We start from the raw sequence: 18,480 nt of genomic DNA on the forward strand, positions 1-18,480 counted from the left end.
TCACTGCCCTAAAAACCCTCTGTGCTTTCTCCATTCATCTCTCCTCAATCCCTCCAACCTCTGGCATCCTACTTAATTTATGACAATGACAGTGTATTAAAGAAATGAAGTTACTACAAAATGAACATTACACTAACCAGTGAAATGAATTAATGAATTAGTTTTCTTCATTCCCAAACTCCTTTACCCTAAACAAACCATGCATCTGATGAAGAGAGTGAAAGGAACTAAGAAATTTATTTTATTATTATTATTGCAAATAGTCTGGTATTACTTTAAAAAGGAAAAGATTATTGCTTGATATTTAGCTTTTTCTCCATGGCAAATTCCAGTTCTTTGAAGATAATAAAAAACATAAAGCAGATAATCTTCATCCCTTTCATTCTATAATTTTCTTGATTCAAAACAGCAACCCAGTAGGAATAATCCACTGTTTCTATACGTTTTGATTAAATAAAAATATAAAGCTTTGAGCCCATCAACCAGCTCTTCTCTACAGTAATCAAAACCTACCTTCACTACAAAGAAAAAAGTTATCGAACCAAATAGCTTGATCAAATAATTTCTCATCAAAGCTGAGAAGGAAATATAATCATTCATTTACTGATTCATCTCTCACCAAACATTCATTACGCTAGCTGCTGGCAATACAGTGAATAAGATCCACTTCCTGCCCTCAAGATTGTCAGAGTCAGCGGGAGAGGTAGAACCCAAACTACAACATGGCAAGAATCTTACCTATCCTCAGCTATGACAGTTCTGAGTAGAGAATTTTTTTTTAAATTAATATTAAGTTCTGGGAGGTTTGCCTTGGCTCTTAACTTCAAATACTTAATTTGACTATTATGTGTTTACTACGCGCAAAAAGACTTCCTTAGGTGTGCTCATCATTTCAAGTAAATTTAGCTAAGACCCTTTCCTCAGACAGTCCTTACCCTTGGTCCCAGAAATCCAAGAATTGGTAACAAAAAAAGTGAAAGGAAATAAAACAACAACATGAAAAGGACTGTGAAAATCCTGCCACTGGATGTCGTTGATGAGGGCGACTGGCAATCCACCAGCACACAGAATCAAAATTTTTAAACAGTTTAGATGCTAAACTTAACAAAGGAACTTTTAGAATGCCATCTGCTAATACTCTAAAGCTTGTAACCCTAAGTTATTTTATTTTCCCATGAAGGTAAGTTCTACATCATGGTTAGGATCCCAGGTTAACTCACAAAGACCTATTTCTCTGATTCCTTCAATAAACATTAAATGCCTATGAGGTACTGTGTCAAGAATTAGGAATATAAAGTCAAATAAGGCCCAATCTCTGCCCCAACGAGCTTAGAGTCCAGCGGAGGAAATAATGCTTCCAGAAGAATGCTCGAAGTGTTTTCTAGAATATTCACAAGGCGTTTTGAAGAAAAGGGCCACCGAAATCAGACTGAAGAGGGAGAGCCCCAGAACACTTCCCTATCAGAGGTCATGTCTGAGCTGAATTTGAAGGTTGAACAGGAATTAGCTAGTAGGTAAAGGCAGAGAACACACCAGACTGGTGGCTGATTGCACGATGCAGGTGGGTGGCACAAAGGAGCCTGGAATGACTCAGGTGTCTGGTTTGGGTAACTGATTCATGGTGGGCACCCTTCATGGAGAAAGGAGTCACAGGAAAGATGAGGGCAAGGATGAAAAGTTCACATGCAGACCATGCAAAGTTTAAACCTCTGCCTTACATCTGTTTGGAACAGCAGGGAATTTCTATTTAGGGCTTATATCAGCGAAGCTGAGGAGTCACATGGTACGAGACAAAGGACAAGAGCTGCCCCAGGCACCCCTGCAGTGACAGTGCACAGGTGTCACCTGCCCCGTCCCCCCACGTGGCATTATGGACTCCACTTTTTTTGCCTGTTTGCAGCTTGTGCTTCGGCCTTGGCAGTAAAGCATGTCTCAGGAAGCTCTGGCTAGCCACAGTGCACAGATGAGAAAACTGAGGCACAGTCAATAACTTGCTCAAGAGCAGACACGTGGCCCTCTAGCCTCAGGGCCCAAGCTCCTCCCTAGGACACTATACTGCCTGGTTTAAGAAATAGCAGCCATTCCTTCTCTTGCGAACTCATGTTTTCCGAAGATGGGCTCTCAGCCACTAAGACACCATGTGTCGTCATCAAGGAAAGAGACGGTAAGAGGCATTCCCTTTCAAATGGTTCCTTTTGATCTCGTTCTTGGCTGCGTGCGAAAGGCCTGCGTGAATACCTGGACTCCTCTTTAGCCTTACAGGGTCATCTGGGTAGCCCATCCCAAAGGGCTGCGGTCTCCTGCCACAACAATAAGCTTGTCTTCTTTTCACAGGTCTTGCTTCCTTTTTTTTGTGTTCCGCTACAATCTGCTGTCGTGCTGAATCACACAAGAGATCAGCAACTCTATCAATCCCTACTGAAACTGCTTTGAGAATCTGCAAATCAGGCCATCTATTACAGGGCTTCTAACTTCTCGGTTGCCACAGAACCAAATGCTTCCAACCACTGCATTAAGGATCTGGACCCACGGTTCATATAAAAGATGAGCTTTATAAAAGAGACATATTGCCAATGAGATCCCAGTAGTTGAAGACTGCAGGAAACAGATGCTTAAATTATCCTGGTTAATAGGCTTCTTCTCCACTGGTTATGCATGGTAGATTGAACGGACAGTTGCAGGTGTAAACCGAGAGGTAAACAGACTTCTAAATAAGTAAAGGGCCAGGGAGCACCGGCCCAGGAAGCGCAGGTTTCAGAATGAATTATTTAATACTTGCACTGGTTCACAGTCAAGGGTACGACTGATTTCTAAGTGAGGACATCTTCTCCTGAATGCTGCGACTTTAAGGTAAAAACAGACTCATAATTCCCTTGGCTCTCTCTCTCTCTGTCATTGGTGAAAAATGAAATAGCTCCATTGGTCTGTAATTGATGCGTCTGACACTAAAATTTCATTCTCTGTACTGCCATCCTTTGAAATGCACAGTAAGGGAAGAAGAGTGTCTTGACATGCAAAATAGCATGTTTCTGACACAAAACCATTGAGATATATGTGAAATAGCATTTTCTACTGGGACAGAAATGCAGTTCTATTTCAAAGTTCACCACACATCTCAAACTTCACTTTGAGCAAACACTTTAGAATAAACAAATATACAGTGGTGAAAAGAGGAAACTGGTTTTACTTTTGTTTTTTAGAAATACCCAGGAAAGGTAGAGTGAGGTGTAAATTTTTATATTTTCTTTTTGTATACAAACTATGTATTGAAAAATATGAAAAGCTAGAAGGCGCTTTAGAATCCAAACCACATAATAAGTGCCCAATTTATTGATCTGAAGTACATAAAGATACGCACAAGCACAGACTATATAAATATATAGATATATAATCAGTCCAATACCATTCATTCTACTTCAATTTATTTTTCCTCTTCCCAACAAACTGACTAAATCAAAAAAGTTGCTCTTTGGGCTTCCCTGGTGGCGCAGTGGTTGAGAATCTGCCTGTCAATGCAGGGGACACGGGTTCGAGCCCTGGTCTGGGAAGATCCCACATGCCACGGCGCAACTGGGCCCGTGAGCCACAATTACTGAGCCTGCGCGACTGGAGCCTGTGCTCCGCAACGAGAGGCCGCGATGGTGAGAGGCCCGCGCACCGCGATGAAGAGTGGCCCCCACTTGCCGCAACTAGAGAAAGCCCTCGCACAGAAATGAAGACTCAACACAGTCATAAATAAATAAATAAAAGAACGTGAATTTCTTTAAAAAAAAAAAAAAGTTGCTCTTTAATCCACATAATACATTTTATATTCATTTAAGAAATATTTACTAGCGTCTACTTTGTATCAGACACAGTTCTTCATGCAGACAGGGCAGTGAATAAGATACACTAGGTCTTTATTCTAATGCAGCTTAATTCTACAGAAAGTGAGGTGTACAGTACCAAGAGGTAAAGAAACAAGATAATTCCACATAATGTTAACAATGTGATGATAATAAAACAGTGATGTAACAGGAATGTGAAAGGAAGTGCTATTCATGGGAGGACCAGGGAAGGCCTCTTTGTGGAGGTCGTTTTTAACTGAATCCCAAATGATGGGAAGGAGTTGGCCATAGCAATTAAAAAAAAAAAAAAGTGGTGGGGGAAGAACACATACAACAGTCAATCAAGTTCAGCTGCTTGCAACAGTAAAACAAAATGGTTTACCCAAAGAGGCAGTTCCTTTTCTCATAGCTTGGGCCTGCCATTGGAGACCCAAGCTCCCTTTAATGTTTCCTTTGCCACCCCTGGTGCGTATCTTCCCTCCTTATGCTCACCCAGAGGGCCACTCTACCACTTCACAGGAAATCAGCATCCTGGTGGGGAAGAATGGAGAAGGGTGAAGGGTGAAAGGCCCAGCCAGCCTAGTCAGTCCCTTCATATGGGAAAATAACAGCTTTCTCAGAAGCCCTGCCCATAAGCCTCAACTTACATCTGCTCTGAACACTGTACCACAGCTACTGCAAAGCAGCTTGGAAAGCTGCATGCCTTTAACGGGCCTGGGCCTTTTGCAGCTCCCAAACCTAGAACTTTGTTAGTAAGAAGAAAGCATGAATGGGTATTGGCCTGCGAGGAGCAGTGTCTGCTGTGCCTTGCTAGACAGGGCGGTGGCAGGTGCAAAGCCCCTGATATGACCACAGGCTTGGCTTGTGACATAGAAGACCAGTGTGTAGGAGTGTAGGGAACACCAGAGCACAGCCCAGGAACACGGTTAGTGAGATGAGAGCCGCTGGTACTGAGGGCCCTCAGGTCTTGGATGTGGTGAACTAGAGAAGTGTTTTTCATACACCATCTCATTTAAGTCTCCCCACAACCCCATGGGATGGGTATCACCTTTGTTTTACAAATAAGGAAGCAAACTCTTAGGTTAAGTGACTCACTTCAATTCACAAAGTTACAAAGGAGAGGAGACACAACTGCAACTCCTAAATTCAGGCTCATAACCCCGGTCCTCTTCCTCCGCCTTCATTTCCCTGTTTTAACTATGCCTCTGAATACACTGAACTGACAGAATTCATTCTTCCAAATCCATTCTGGTTATTACCACTGTCCTAGTCACTCACATTTATGAGAAATACTTCTTTATTTGTTCTAATATTTTCATTTATTTGGAATTCTAGATAGATTTCCATGTGATTCTTTACCTATCTAATATGTATGGGAAGAAAAAAAATTCTTAAACATCAAAACTGATTGTATCTCTTTCTGACATTGAGGTTTAGGGGTGCGAAACTCACATTACTGGGAAAGTAAATCTCTATACTGCTCCTTTTCACTCCAAGATACCCAGGGAGGCAAAAAGAAAAGAGTGAAATTTCAAAGCTCCTGCCAGCTCTTTAGTGCTGTGAAACATTAATGAGCTTTTAGATTTGCAAAGGTGGGCCCAGAGCCTAGGATGTTTGAGAGTTAAATTGCTCTGCATAATGAAATAAAGGTAATTGAGTTTCCCGAGGAATTGGAGAATGAGTTCTAGGGAAATGGAGAGAGCAGGGAGCTAGGGAGCCACCTGTTGTCCAACCTCACATTACACCTTGCAGGATTCCAGCACCACCCGTTTCCACAGGAGGGAAGTGGCCGCAGAGGGTGAGGATTCTGCAGGCGAATCCTGTGGGCAGGCACTGGGCAAACGCACAGAGATCACATCACACCCAGGACAAGCCATTATTTAAAAATCTGGAAAGATTAAAAGGAGATGCTGAGTCTTAAAGAAGGGCACGAGGCTGGCAGAGCTCCTCTGGTTTCTCCAGGGCAGAGACACACGGAAGAGGGGCTGTTTGCTTACACCTCTCGCCCAGAATGTTACTGCCCTGCACGCTGAGACCAAAAGACAATAACATCAGACAAGCCCCATGTTCTAGCAATCGCTTTAGGTGAACCTCATTCCTTCCCCCCGGGCACCGTGCCTCCACCCAGCACCTCCAAGCAGAGTCCTCTGCAAATGCAAATGCATCTGGCAGGGCACCTGGTGTAGTTGAACCCTGGTGGCCAAGCGTGACAGACTGTTTTCACTGTAGTGCTTAAAAAGGTCTGTTTTCCTCCAGAGACCTCTTCTTCTCTGGGCCCAACGGCTTTCATTGTAAACCTCAAATTCATGTAACTGTGTATTAAAATGCTTCTGAGCAGCCCTGCCTATGCTCTGGCCTCACCTTTTGCTGCTCTCCACCCGCCCCTGAGCACCAGGAAGACTGAGCTCCTTCTGTTTCCTCTGTGCCAGGTTACCTGCTCTCCCACCCTCACACACACAGGCTGTTCCCGCTCTTCCACGCTGCACCTGCTTTCACAAAACTATCTTCTATGGGGACTTCAAAACCCAATTCAGGCATTGCTGCCTCCAGCAAGCCTCCCCCAGCCTCCACATCTGACTCAGGTGGGCTCCTTCACCTCCCCTCCCCAACGCCCCCCATCACCCTTAGGCTACTCTATCCCAGCGCATCACGCTCTCCTGAAGTCATTAATTTACTTCCATGCCTCCCCCATAGTGGTATCCAGAGCCTAGTACTGTGCCTACAACATAGCAATTGTTCAATAAATTCTTGATGATAAATGTATGACCTAAAAGCTTTCATTCCAAAGCCTAAAAAGATAATCAGATACAGATCTGCCCTAGAAGAGTACATTTCAAATGGCTGTCAGGCAGGAATATGTCTTCCCAAATCCTGAGTTTTCCTTCAACACATAGCTATGACTCTTCTGGCCTCTCTCCAGACCCTTGTATTACTGTTCCCTAGTTAAACCAATAGCAGCCTTCAAACCAAAAGTCTGAATGCTATTTATGAAATGGTAATATTCTTTCATTCAACAAGTGTGTATCATGTGCTTCACACAGGAAGCTCTGGGAATACACTAGCGAACAAAACCGACATTAATCCCACCTCAATGGAATTAAAGCAATGAATAAATGTCTACAATATTACAATTGTGCTAAATGCTTTATGACGAAAATAACAAGGTTATTATGAAGAGTGTTAACAGCTTAGTAGGGGAACCTAATCTAGTCTGTGTCAAGAGGTGAGAGGTTTGCCAGTTATATGGATTAGGGTAGGTTTCCTTTCGAAGTAGGAGTTTGCCATCAACAGTGTCTGTGTGCATCTGTGGAAAGATGGTTATTACAGAGGTAAAAGCCTGTGTGCAGCCTGGAGGAGCTTAGAAAGTTTCGGGAACAGAGAAGAGGACAGTGTGGCTGGAGCCGAGAGCTCCCGGTATAAGTGAGTGAGGCTGAACCAAGCTGCAGCGTATCCAGCTGGCTAAGCTAAATTAGTTTTTCCTTGGTGAATCTGTCAGAGAAAGACTAACTGTTCAGGCTGCATCTGTAGGAGCAATGTATCTAAAGTGAAAAACAAGCATAATAGTGAAGTAACGCCAGACTGAAAAGACCATCAATTGAAGAGGCAGCATCTCCAAGTTGCCTAAATGAAGGGAGAGTCTTACCTCAGTTACTCCAAGAGAACCCTCCAGAACTAGGTTAGGCTAATGAGAATAAGTATATGGGGTTGGGGGTGTTTCTGGGAAAAGGAGTCTGTCAGACCCTGGCACAAGTAACGGCACAAGTTGCCTCAGACACAGCGTGGGCTAAAGCCCTATATAGACAGAAGTATTTCTGAAGATTGTAGCCAACCGATCGGAATGCTACTGCCACTCCAGGCACATTAATTCTTTTTAAACTAATAGAATGGTGTGAATGCTGTTGGATCATTTAAAATTCTTATCTCCTACTTATAAGGATCTGGAATTTTGTTTGTGTTACCTCTGTATTCAAATTTATACAAGGCTGAGGAGTCCATGATTTTCAGGCATCATTACAAAATAACCAGCACTTCCTAACAGCTGGTGGCAGCAAAAATCTGAATCTTGAGATCAGATTTCTTAGTTATGATGCCTAGCTATGAATCACCTCAAACGCTCAAGCACAATAACATGTGAGAATTATTCCAGATGTAGAGATTACTAGTATGTCAGGATTCCCTAAAAGGATATGAACTATACCATATACCTACACAGTGAAGGGCTTCAACTTCCTATTTAAGTGTTATAATTGCAATTCATGTTGAAGATCTTATGTTACTAGTATTTGCTTTATGCAAGGAAAAATTATTTTCAGCTGAAGTGGTAGGGTGCCAGCAGCTTACTTAATATTATATATATCCTAAATGGCTTAGGGGCTAAGTACATAATCCTTTCAGCTGGATGCCTCAATTACATTTATCTTATTGTAGCGACCTATTGCACAGTTAATCACCTTCATCTGTATTGTTAACCTGATGCTTTAAATATTCATACTCTCAGAACACATCAATTATTTTTTTGCCATTCTTTCATTTGAAAAGATGCTTGGAACATTAATGGCTGGTGAGATAATAGATGCCATGTTCCTGATATTATAAATTACTGTGACTTTTATACTCAGTGGCTGGTTGTAAGTTAGAAATTCAAAACCACAACTATATATGACTATAAAACGACAATGAAAATAGGAGTTCATTCTATACTTATAGGCTGCTTGACATTTTCCAGCTTGCCCTGATTTTATAAAAAGAAATGACCTTGAAAATAATTAAGCATATCAAGTGGTAAGGCTGCAGCTCACTGAAATATGACAATATGTTCATGTCTTTATAATGCTGCTAAGCATTCATGAAATAGAAGAAAATTTTATTGCTCTTTAACCAATTTATGCTTGTATTTTATAGGCTTATGCATATTCACCACAAGGCCATTCTAATCTTTGTTCACCTATATCCCTCTGAGCTTGGAAATAAAGGCAATCAGGTCTCAGCCTACTAGACTGGGAAAAAGATCAGATTTTCCAAGAGGCATAAGGGTCTGGCTGATGTTTTATAAGCCTGCATTTAATTAGAGTGCTCTCAGTAAAAACACAAATTCAGATTAGCTGCCTTTGCTCAATGTTTATTAATTTAGACACCCTTTAAAAGGGAACACGTAAGCATCTTGATAAATAAATTCAGCTGCTGTCACTTTATAAAAGGAACAAGTGCAACTATAACAACAAAAAAAATGACAGAGAGATGGAAAGAAAAGACCTATGACAGACACCTGGATGCTATCGGGCCCGCTGTGTCCGACTGAGAGTGCCCCCTGCAGGGCCGGGACGGGCTCAGGGAAGTCACCTTCGGCCACACGTCAGGACCTCAGGGTAGAGGGTACTCACAGAAGGTCCTAGGAAAGTCAGAATCTCCAAGAATGGAAGACCAAATACTCAGAGATCTAAAGAAGAGATCCTCCAAATAAAAGGAATACTCAGGAGAGAAGGTACTTTCCCTAATATAGTTCAAGTTCTCTTGGGGGGGCCTCCTCTTCTACTCCCACCCTGGCAGAGTCAATTCAGAGCACAAAGTTTAAATGTGCACACAGTGTTGAGCTGGTTTTTCCCAACAGGTCCCTCTGAAAAGGGCTTGAAGGAGGATGGTGTAAAAATAAGGCTGTTCTCTTGAGGTGAGGGGCTATTTTAGAGATTTTGTGAACAGATATGGTAGGAGGTCCCCAGAGAAAGAGAATCAGGCATGGCTCTCTTGACAGAAGAGAAGCCATTTTTGGCCTAAGCCATTTTGTGATCTAAGCCTGGTCACCATGCTTGCCCTTGAACAGGTCTCGGTAATGAATGGTCTTAAGGGAAGTGAGGGAAGACAGGAACAAAGGAAAAGCAGTCAAGAAACAGTAGTTCAGCAATAAAACAGAGTCCTAGTTCCTCCTCAAGGGATGTTCATAACAATCTGATACCTATCTTGAGCTCTGCAGGATCTAAGCCCCCCACCCAGGTGGAGAATGGTAACTACATGCTGAGACCCCAGACTGGTCAGAACCCAAGGAATGATGATTGTTTCTAAACTTCAATGACTTTAATCAACTAAAGCTTGGACTCTGGCAACCTTTGCCCCAATTCAATGCTGAATTCTCCCCTGCTCAGCCCCTTCATGACGATGCATATACCCTTAGCTTAAAGCTTCCCCAATCTAGCTGTTGTGGGAGACGTTGCTTTGGGAAAGATCTCTGGTGCTCTCCTTACTTGCTGCAAGTAGTAAATCCTTCCTTCTCCTGCTCTTTGGTTTGGTTGTGTCTTTTGCCTTGACACCCACCAAGAGGGGAACCCAGTTTTCAGGTAACAATCTGACGTTTTCAAGTGCCATGATGTCCGGCCCCAGTAAGCCAAACCCTTTATGCTTAATCCTTTCCTCTTTCCATGTGAAAAAAGTCGGGGGCGGGGGGGAGCGGGAGAAAGAGAAGGAAAGTTTCTTAGAAAACAGTCTGACTTTCTACTTAACATAGGCGGGGGCGGCACAAGTGGGACTGGGATGAAAAAAGAGTTCAGTAACCACAGTTCTCGGTGGTGTCCATGAGGAACGCACACAGATGGGAAAAAGTAACTGAGGAAGCCAGGCCCCCAGAGAAGTTGTTCCCACAACCAGGATCTTCCTGGGGGACCCACTCATTCACTTGCTCGTACTGAATGAGCATCTACCACGTGCCAAGCATACCATCCTTGCAGTGAACAAGACTGCCGATGTCTCTGCTCACATGAGGTTTACATTGTTATAAATGGTGACTAGCAATAATAATAATAATAATAATAACAGCAACAACAACAATAAATATCTTTGGGAGAGTAATCAGTGCTATTAGGAAAACATCTATCCATCAGTCTATTCATTCACTCAAAAAAGACTGACTGGGCTTTCCTGGTGGCGCAGTGGTTGAGAATCCGCCTGCCAATGCAGGGGACACGGGTTTGAGCCCTGGTCTGGGAAGATCCCACATGCCGCGGAGCAACTAGGCCCATGAGCCACAACTACTGAGCCTGCGCGTCGGGAGCCTGTGCTCCGCAACAAGAGAGGCCGCGACGGTGAGAGGCCCGCGCACCGCGATGAAGAGTGGCCCCCGCTCGCCGCAACTAGAGAAAGCCCTCGCACACAAACGAAGACCCAACACAGCCAAAAATAATAAACAAATAAATAAATAAATAATTCCCATTTAAAAAAAAAGACTGTCTGTTGTGCTGCCTGCTGGGAGTATACAAAGGGAATTAAAACACGGGCGAACTTTGGGGATCAGTCACACTTGGACAGTAAATGCGAATTAATGAGGTCGCCCAGAAAGAGTGTGTAGAGAACAAAGGAAGAGTGGAAAGGAGCCCACAAACGTGGAAGGTGGTGATGTAGGAAGTAAACTGGGAGAGTATGGTGTCTCTTAAACCAGGAAAAAGCATTTCGAGAAGGAGCCATCCATAGCACACACACAGTGACAAAGTTAAATACAAAGAGGACCCAGTACTCACTGGATTGAGCAACATGAAGACTGCTGGTGACATCAACTAGAGCAGTTTCAATGGAATTAACGGACCTGAACACCAGACTGCACTGGGCAGGTCAGCCAGTGAGAAGTGAAGGCTAAGAGTGCAGACAATTTCAGTTTTGATTGTGAAAGAAGAGACTGATTCAAAGATAAGTAGAGAAAGAGGTGGGGCAGAGGAGTTTTTCTTTTTCCCTCCCTTCCTTCCTTTCTCTCTTCCTCCCTTCCTAAAATAACCACATGTAAAGGCTGAAAAGAGAAAATAATGGAGAATAACTTGATGGAGTGAGGTCTTTGAAAGAATAAAAGAGTGGACTCTAGAAAGGAGGAGGAGGAGGAGGAGGAGGAGGAGGAGATATCCTTTCCCCTGGGAATTGAGGGACAGGAGGAGGAAAGATGCTGATGGGAGCAACGGTGGGGTGAGGAGCAGAAGTAGACAATTAAAAGTTGAAAGAATCTCCTACCTAACGCCTAAGGCCAGGTAAATTCTCAGGCAAGATTCAGTGCAAAGGTAAGAGGCCCCCAGAGATAGGAACATGTACTTTAGGTTAGGTTACTTAACAATTGGTAACAGTGAATGGGAAGTTCGAGAGAGGAGAAGGTGGGTTATAGTTTGATTAATAAATTTACTTAACAGAGGGACATATAAAATCTGTCCAACTAGGCAGAAATACTTGGGTAACACAATGATTCGCACATTTTTAAATAAACATTTCCATTTATAACTCCAAGTGTGGGGTAAAAAATCTGGAAATGTAGATATTGCCGAATCAACAAGTTCAGTAACCAAAGAGGACATCCACACGCGTACATCTGAACTGAAGAGGTGAGGAATTCAGCGAGACCAGGTTCATGCACCGCGAGGCGCAGCCCAGTTACCTAACCTCAGGCAAGCGGTTCCCCCTCGCTGTGTCCCCAGTTGTCCTTCTATTTTTTTTTTTTTTAAGAAAAGTACTATTTATTTTCTTTCAACTCCTCAGGGATACTGTGGAGATGAATGCAGCGTATATTTAAAGCTTCTGGCCAACTTAGCAAAGCACCTGAGAACATCAAAGGCCTGCACTGAACAGGAAGGATCTCTGGGCACAAGCTACCGCTCCCTTCACACTCAGGAAGATAAAGGTACGGATGTGCATAGGGTTCTTTCAGGAGCATTTCTCTCACCTGAATCATTTGTCCCAGTATGCATGACTGAAACCTACCCTAATTAGAAGAAAGATAACATCACGCTGTCTGAACATGCTTGAAGCCCTGTGACTCCCTTCTTACTTCTCACTGTGTGAAAAGGCGTATTAGTTCTTTGCTTACCCAAAATGTAAGCCTTTTATTTACCGAGTGTCAGCTCAATAAACGCAGAGTCTTCATATTTGTCTGCCCCTCTGTTAATTCTTGGAGATGGTAGGATCCTAGAGCCTGGGAACCATGTCAATCACTGTGCCCTGCGCATGTTAAGTACTCAACATAATGGTTGCTGGTGACAGTGCTTGCCTGCCTTGCTCTGCCATAGAACATGTGAGCATGTGCTCCATAAAAGCAGCAATAACTGCAGGCCAGGTGATGGGGGATAGCTGAGTCATTTTCATTTAATTTTTTATTAAGGTGAAATCCACATTACAAAAAATTAACATTTTAAAATGAACAAATCAGTAGCATTTAGTGCATTCACAACGTTGTACAAGCGCCACCTCTGCCTAGTTCTAAAACATTTTCATCACCCCAGAAGGACACCCTGTACCCATTAAGCAGTTGCTCCCGATTCCCCCTTCCCACAACTCCTGGCAACCACCAATCTGAGTTCTATCTCTGTAGATTTATCTATTTTGAACATTTCATATAAATGGAATCATACAATATGTGGGCTTTTGTGTCTGGCTTCTTTTATTTAGCATAATGCTTTTGAGGTTCATCCATGTTGTAGCAGGTATCAGCACTTCTTCCTTTTCATGGCTGAAAAATATTCCATTGTATGGATATAACACAACTGATTTACCCATTCATCCATTAATGAACATCTGGGATGTTTCTGTCTTTTGGGAATAGTGCTGCTACGAACATATGTGTAAATATATTTGTTAAGTATTGTTTTTCAGTTCTTTTGGGTATACACCTAGGAGTGGAGTCACTTAGTCACATGATAATTCTATGTTTAATTTTTTTAGAGGAACTGTTTTCCACAGTGGCTGCACCGCTTTGCATTCCTACCAGGAAATGTACAAGGGTTCTAATTTCTCCATATCCTCACCAACACTTGTGATTTTCCATTGTTTTGATTATAGCCATCCTAGTGAATGCTAAGTGGTACCTCACCGCGGTTTTGATTTGCATTTCCCTAATGACTAATGATGTTGAGCATCTTTTCATGTGTTCATTGGCCATTTGTATAACTTCCCTGGAGAAATGTCTATTCAAGCCCTTTGCCCATTTTTTAATTGGATTGTTTGTCTTTTAGTCATTTTTACGCAAGGTACTCGAATACTTGTCTCTAAACATACTGCTTTAAGCAGACAAGACGCAAAACAAGACATTAGCAGTGTAGTAGTTAAGAGGTTATGTTCTGAAATCGGATTGCTTGGGTTCACTCTGCAACTTACTACCTATGTGACCTTGACAAAGCTACCTCTCTGAGCCACAGATTCTCATCTGTAAAATGGAGACAGTAATATTAAACTTCATGGATGTGTGGTGAGCAGTAAATAATGGAATCAATGTAATATGCTTAACAATAGTGTCCAACACAAAGTAAGAACAATAAAATGTGTCAATAATTGTCGGGAACCAGCTGCAAGCTGACACAGTCCTTGCAGCTTAAAGCATGGCAAAGTCCTGCTTAATTCTTGACAGGACCTGAAAGAGTTATTAGAGAAGATAGGAGTCTTGGCCCGTGAGGTTGCTTGCGGTTTCTCTAACTATAGTTTGTCCTTGGCATGTTTCGGCAATCACAGTCTGTTCTCACGCATGTTTATATTCTGGTTCACAGAATGTTTTGTACTATAACTTCAACATTAAGGAAATACTGTCTGATGATTCTGTCTTGTGATTTTAACAAAAACATGTACTGCCTACTGCAATCTATAAAAAGAGTTTTGATGGGAAATAAAGTGTGTGTGTGCTTGTACACCATCCTCCTGACCCCGTCTGTTCTTAATCACCTCACCTGCTCTCAGGACTTGTTCCTCAGTCTAACAGCGACTGACAAATAATCAATATAGTTTGCAGGGATAGCACCCCATGTAATTACATATGTGTTCCCATAGAGTTGGGGGAAATGCATGGACCTCTTCCACATTCAGCCATGCGAGGGGAAGATGAACTCCAGGGAGGAAGTCGCAGTATTTTCCCTCCATGTTAAATATAAAATAGTCTCAAAATAATGAAAAGCGTTAGACAAAATATTGTTCTTTACACCTTTTTAACAACATAGGAAAAGCATTCTTACACTGTGGCACAGAAGGCAGAACCCACATGTGTGAAGACAGTTTAGTGACACAAACAGTAAACAAGGACCAAACCTTCTGTCCCATCATACATTCCTTAGAACAGAAAAGATGGAGAAAGTTTGCAGGCTGCTGTATTTTATAACTGTGATTTCTTTGAAATATCTATCCATCACTGTGAGCGAGAACAATAAACCATCATATACGGTTGAGAAGCATCAAGACTCTCTCCTTTCCATACAAAGAAAAACGTCATCGCACCCAGAGGAATCATGTCAAGCAATGCACCTGCTCACATCCAAAAGTCATATGCGTCTTTCTGCCAAGTCTATGTTACTGCTATTATGCTTTGCACAGTCTTTAGAAAGGAGCATTCAGTATAACATGTGACACCAATCCAAAGTCAATGTACAGGCTTCCCTGGTGGCGCAGTGGATACGAATCTGCCTGCCAATGCAGGGGACACGGGTTCGAGCCCTGGTCCGGGAAGATCCCACATGCTATGGAGCAACTAAGCCCATGCACCCCAACTACTGAGCCTGCGCTCTAGAGCCTGCGAGCCACAACTACTGAAGCCCGCACGCCTCGAGCCCGGGCTCCACAAGAGAAGCCACCGCAATGAGAAGCCCGCGCACTGCAACGAAGAGTAGCCCCTGCTCGCCACAACTAGAGAAAGCCCACGCACAGCAACGAAGACCCAACACAGCCAAAAAAAAAAAAAAATTCAAAGTCAATGTACAAAGGCCTCTATGCTCCAGTTCTATCCTAGATTTGATAAGTAACGGTTCTTCCAGGATAGGGGTTAAATATCACCTACTACATACTCTGGTCCAATTAAGTCTTCAATTTGTAATATACAATTTCATACCTGTAATTTTTCCTATCATTTTACATTGCTTTAGTAAGGAATGGAGTCCTGACTTCACGTGAATTCCTTAGGGAGCCCGGGTTTTCTAAAAGCTTATGTACGTCCTTCCCCACATCCTCCGCACCAGCAAATTAAAACCCTGACCTACTAATTAACTTGGATTTCAATCCATGAGCCCTGCAAAGGACAGATGCCAAGGAATAGAGTCATGGGTAAGTTCATATTTATTTGCAATACTAGAACAAATGAATAGGAAGGAAGGGGTGGTCAGAAATTAGTAACTCAAAGGGAAAAATGCCAAAATTAATTTACCAAGTAGAGAGAAGAGAAATTAGTGAAAGTCTGCAAAAAACTTTCTTTCTTTGAAAAACCTCTAGTAATATGACAAATGAAATGGGCAAGCTTAATAAGTGAACCTACTCTAAAAAATTATGTTCCTGGAAAAGCAAATAAATAACAATAAGTCCTGGATTAGACATCAAAATATTCTTGCTTGTCCCAGATCACAGTTAAAAAAAAACAGAATAGTACAATGCACAGTACTGGGAGTCCCAGGTTTGAGCTCCAGCTCTAAAGATATGACAGGTTACTTAAGGTCTAAAATGTACCTAGTAAGCTCATTTTTCACAGATTATTGAAATGATTTTGATTTTCAAGTTTGGTGACAACCAGAATTTGTTGCAGCTTGATTCTGGGTACTGCATTTTGTTTGTTTGTCTGTTTTCTAACCATTATAGAAGATATAGAAATCACAGAATAATATAAAGAAGAAAAAAGAGAATCTATATATACTACATATTATAATATATAGTATATATACTTTATCTTTTCCCTCTAATGCTATTTTTAATTGAGTTATAATCCACAAAGAGTAACATGTATAGATTTAGATATAATTTGACTAGATTTGAATATTGATAGGTATTCCTGTAACCTACACTCCCATCAGTACATAAAGTATTTCCATGACCATAAAAAGTATTACAATATTTTAATTTATAATACTATCATATGCCTAATTTTAAAATTAGCAGAGAACCATGGAGTAGCAATCAGAGAAAATCACATTTCAGTTTATTAGGTATTTACAACTTAAGAAAAGGAATATTTTGGGTATATTTCCTAATTATCAAAGGCGATGATTGATTATTTTGTGCCATCCTAAAGTAAGAATTTACATACTATGATTTCCTCCCTCTCAGAAATACCTCTGATAACAAAATATCAGAATGATGTTATACATACGTCATTCAACTAATATTGCACCATGGTTATTTTCCCATGTTATTAAGTAAGCTTAACGGTCTAAGTAACTTCTTTTTAGTTTTATTTATAATTCATTTAACCACTTCCACATTGCTGGACTTTTTCTTGTTTTGCCATTAAAAAAGTAAAATTACTAGTTGCACCAAATAGGATCATTATGAACTAATAATTTTAGACTCGATAAATATTTCTAAATTTGCTTTGTACCAATTATAAATCAATGTACAGAATAATAGTATTAATATGGAAGTAACTGCCTTACTAAGCTCTTGCTAACATTTCAGCATTAACATTTCTTGTTAATTTCTGCCAAATGGTATCTCCCTGTTTGCCTTTCTTTGACTATTAGTAAGATTAATTTTTTTTTCACACCTTCATAGGCTAAATTTTTTGTGGATTCTCTGTACAGTACACTATCTTGTCTATTCGTTCTTCGAGGTGAACACTAAATAATCATCTGGAAAAATGTCTCAAAAACATTTAGTTTGGAAAGACTGCCAACTTTATAATGCTTCGTCCTTCATCTATGAACATAGTATGTTTCTCTAATTAATCTTCTATCATTTCTTAAAGTTTGAAGATTTCTTTGTATTTTCCTTGTGGTATTTGTGGCCTCTAACGAGCTTATTGCAAGACTTCTCAGAGTTTTTTTGTAAGCAAAATATATAGCATTTTCCATATCACCCTCCAATCTTGTTTCTTTAAACCAGAAAATTTTTATGGTTGTGACATGGGAATGACTATTTTTAAATTATGAATTTCTGAGTACAATTTTGCCTGTTTTCTATAAGTGTTATGATTCCCTATTCTTATTTTCCAAAAACTTTTGACTTCCACTTTGGTCCAACAGTTACATTTTCTTAGTTCCCAAGCAATGGGTGCGGTTGAACTAATGTTTAATGTTGCCTATGTCGAACGAACAATCAATTTTAAAAAATGTTTCAAGGATTACTGAATAAACAGTATATTTCCTTTTTTAGGGAATATAGTTGACAAACAATATTATGTTAGTTTCAGGTGTACTAAGTAATGATTTGACATTTGCATACCTTAATTTGACATTGCATAAGTCTAGTAGCCATCTGTCCCCACACAAAGTTATTACCGTATTACTGACCATACTCCTTATGCTGGATATTACAACCCCGTGGCTTATTTACTATATAACTGGAGGTGTGTGCTTCTTAAATGCTTTCAAGGATTTCACCCAACCCCCCAACTCCCTCCCTCCTGGCAGCCACCCAGATTTATTTCCTTTATGAAAGATATAAAGTTTATTCCATTTAATTCTTTTTATCTTGAATTTTATTTATATGACATTGATATTGTACTCCCTTTCTTTTAGTTTAATGTACCTGATTCACCTTGCCTATCATTTTACTTTAATCACAAATTTTTGGGGGGGTGGGGGGGGGTGTAGTCACCTGTAAATATCTTAAAGTTTAGAGAATTTTTTTATTAATAGCAGATCTATTCTAGGAGCTAAAAGACACCTGCAAAGAACAGAGCCTCAACAACTATTAAGTTATTAATTTTAATACATCTGTTTTTTTCCATCATGCTTTCCTC

At 41.1% G+C, this 18,480-nt stretch overlaps 1 protein-coding gene across 2 annotated transcripts in view; it reads right to left on the reverse strand.

Annotated features, from left to right (window-relative positions):
- Positions 1-18,480, reverse strand: part of SMYD3 (SET and MYND domain containing 3) — a 711,719-nt gene that overhangs the window by 361,630 nt on the left and 331,609 nt on the right. Inside the window, exon 1 of one of the 2 annotated variants that reach the window (XM_036829026.1) lies at positions 2,239-2,257. The exons of the other annotated variant lie outside the window; for it this stretch is intronic. The gene's annotated coding sequence lies outside the window, so the exon portion shown is untranslated. Of the gene's footprint in view, positions 1-2,238; positions 2,258-18,480 lie in introns of those variants that run through there. 2 annotated transcript variants of the gene reach the window in all.

The sequence above is a fragment of the Balaenoptera musculus genome, chromosome 1 (genome assembly GCF_009873245.2).
Source record: "Balaenoptera musculus isolate JJ_BM4_2016_0621 chromosome 1, mBalMus1.pri.v3, whole genome shotgun sequence".
Classification (NCBI taxonomy): domain Eukaryota; kingdom Metazoa; phylum Chordata; class Mammalia; order Artiodactyla; family Balaenopteridae; genus Balaenoptera; species Balaenoptera musculus.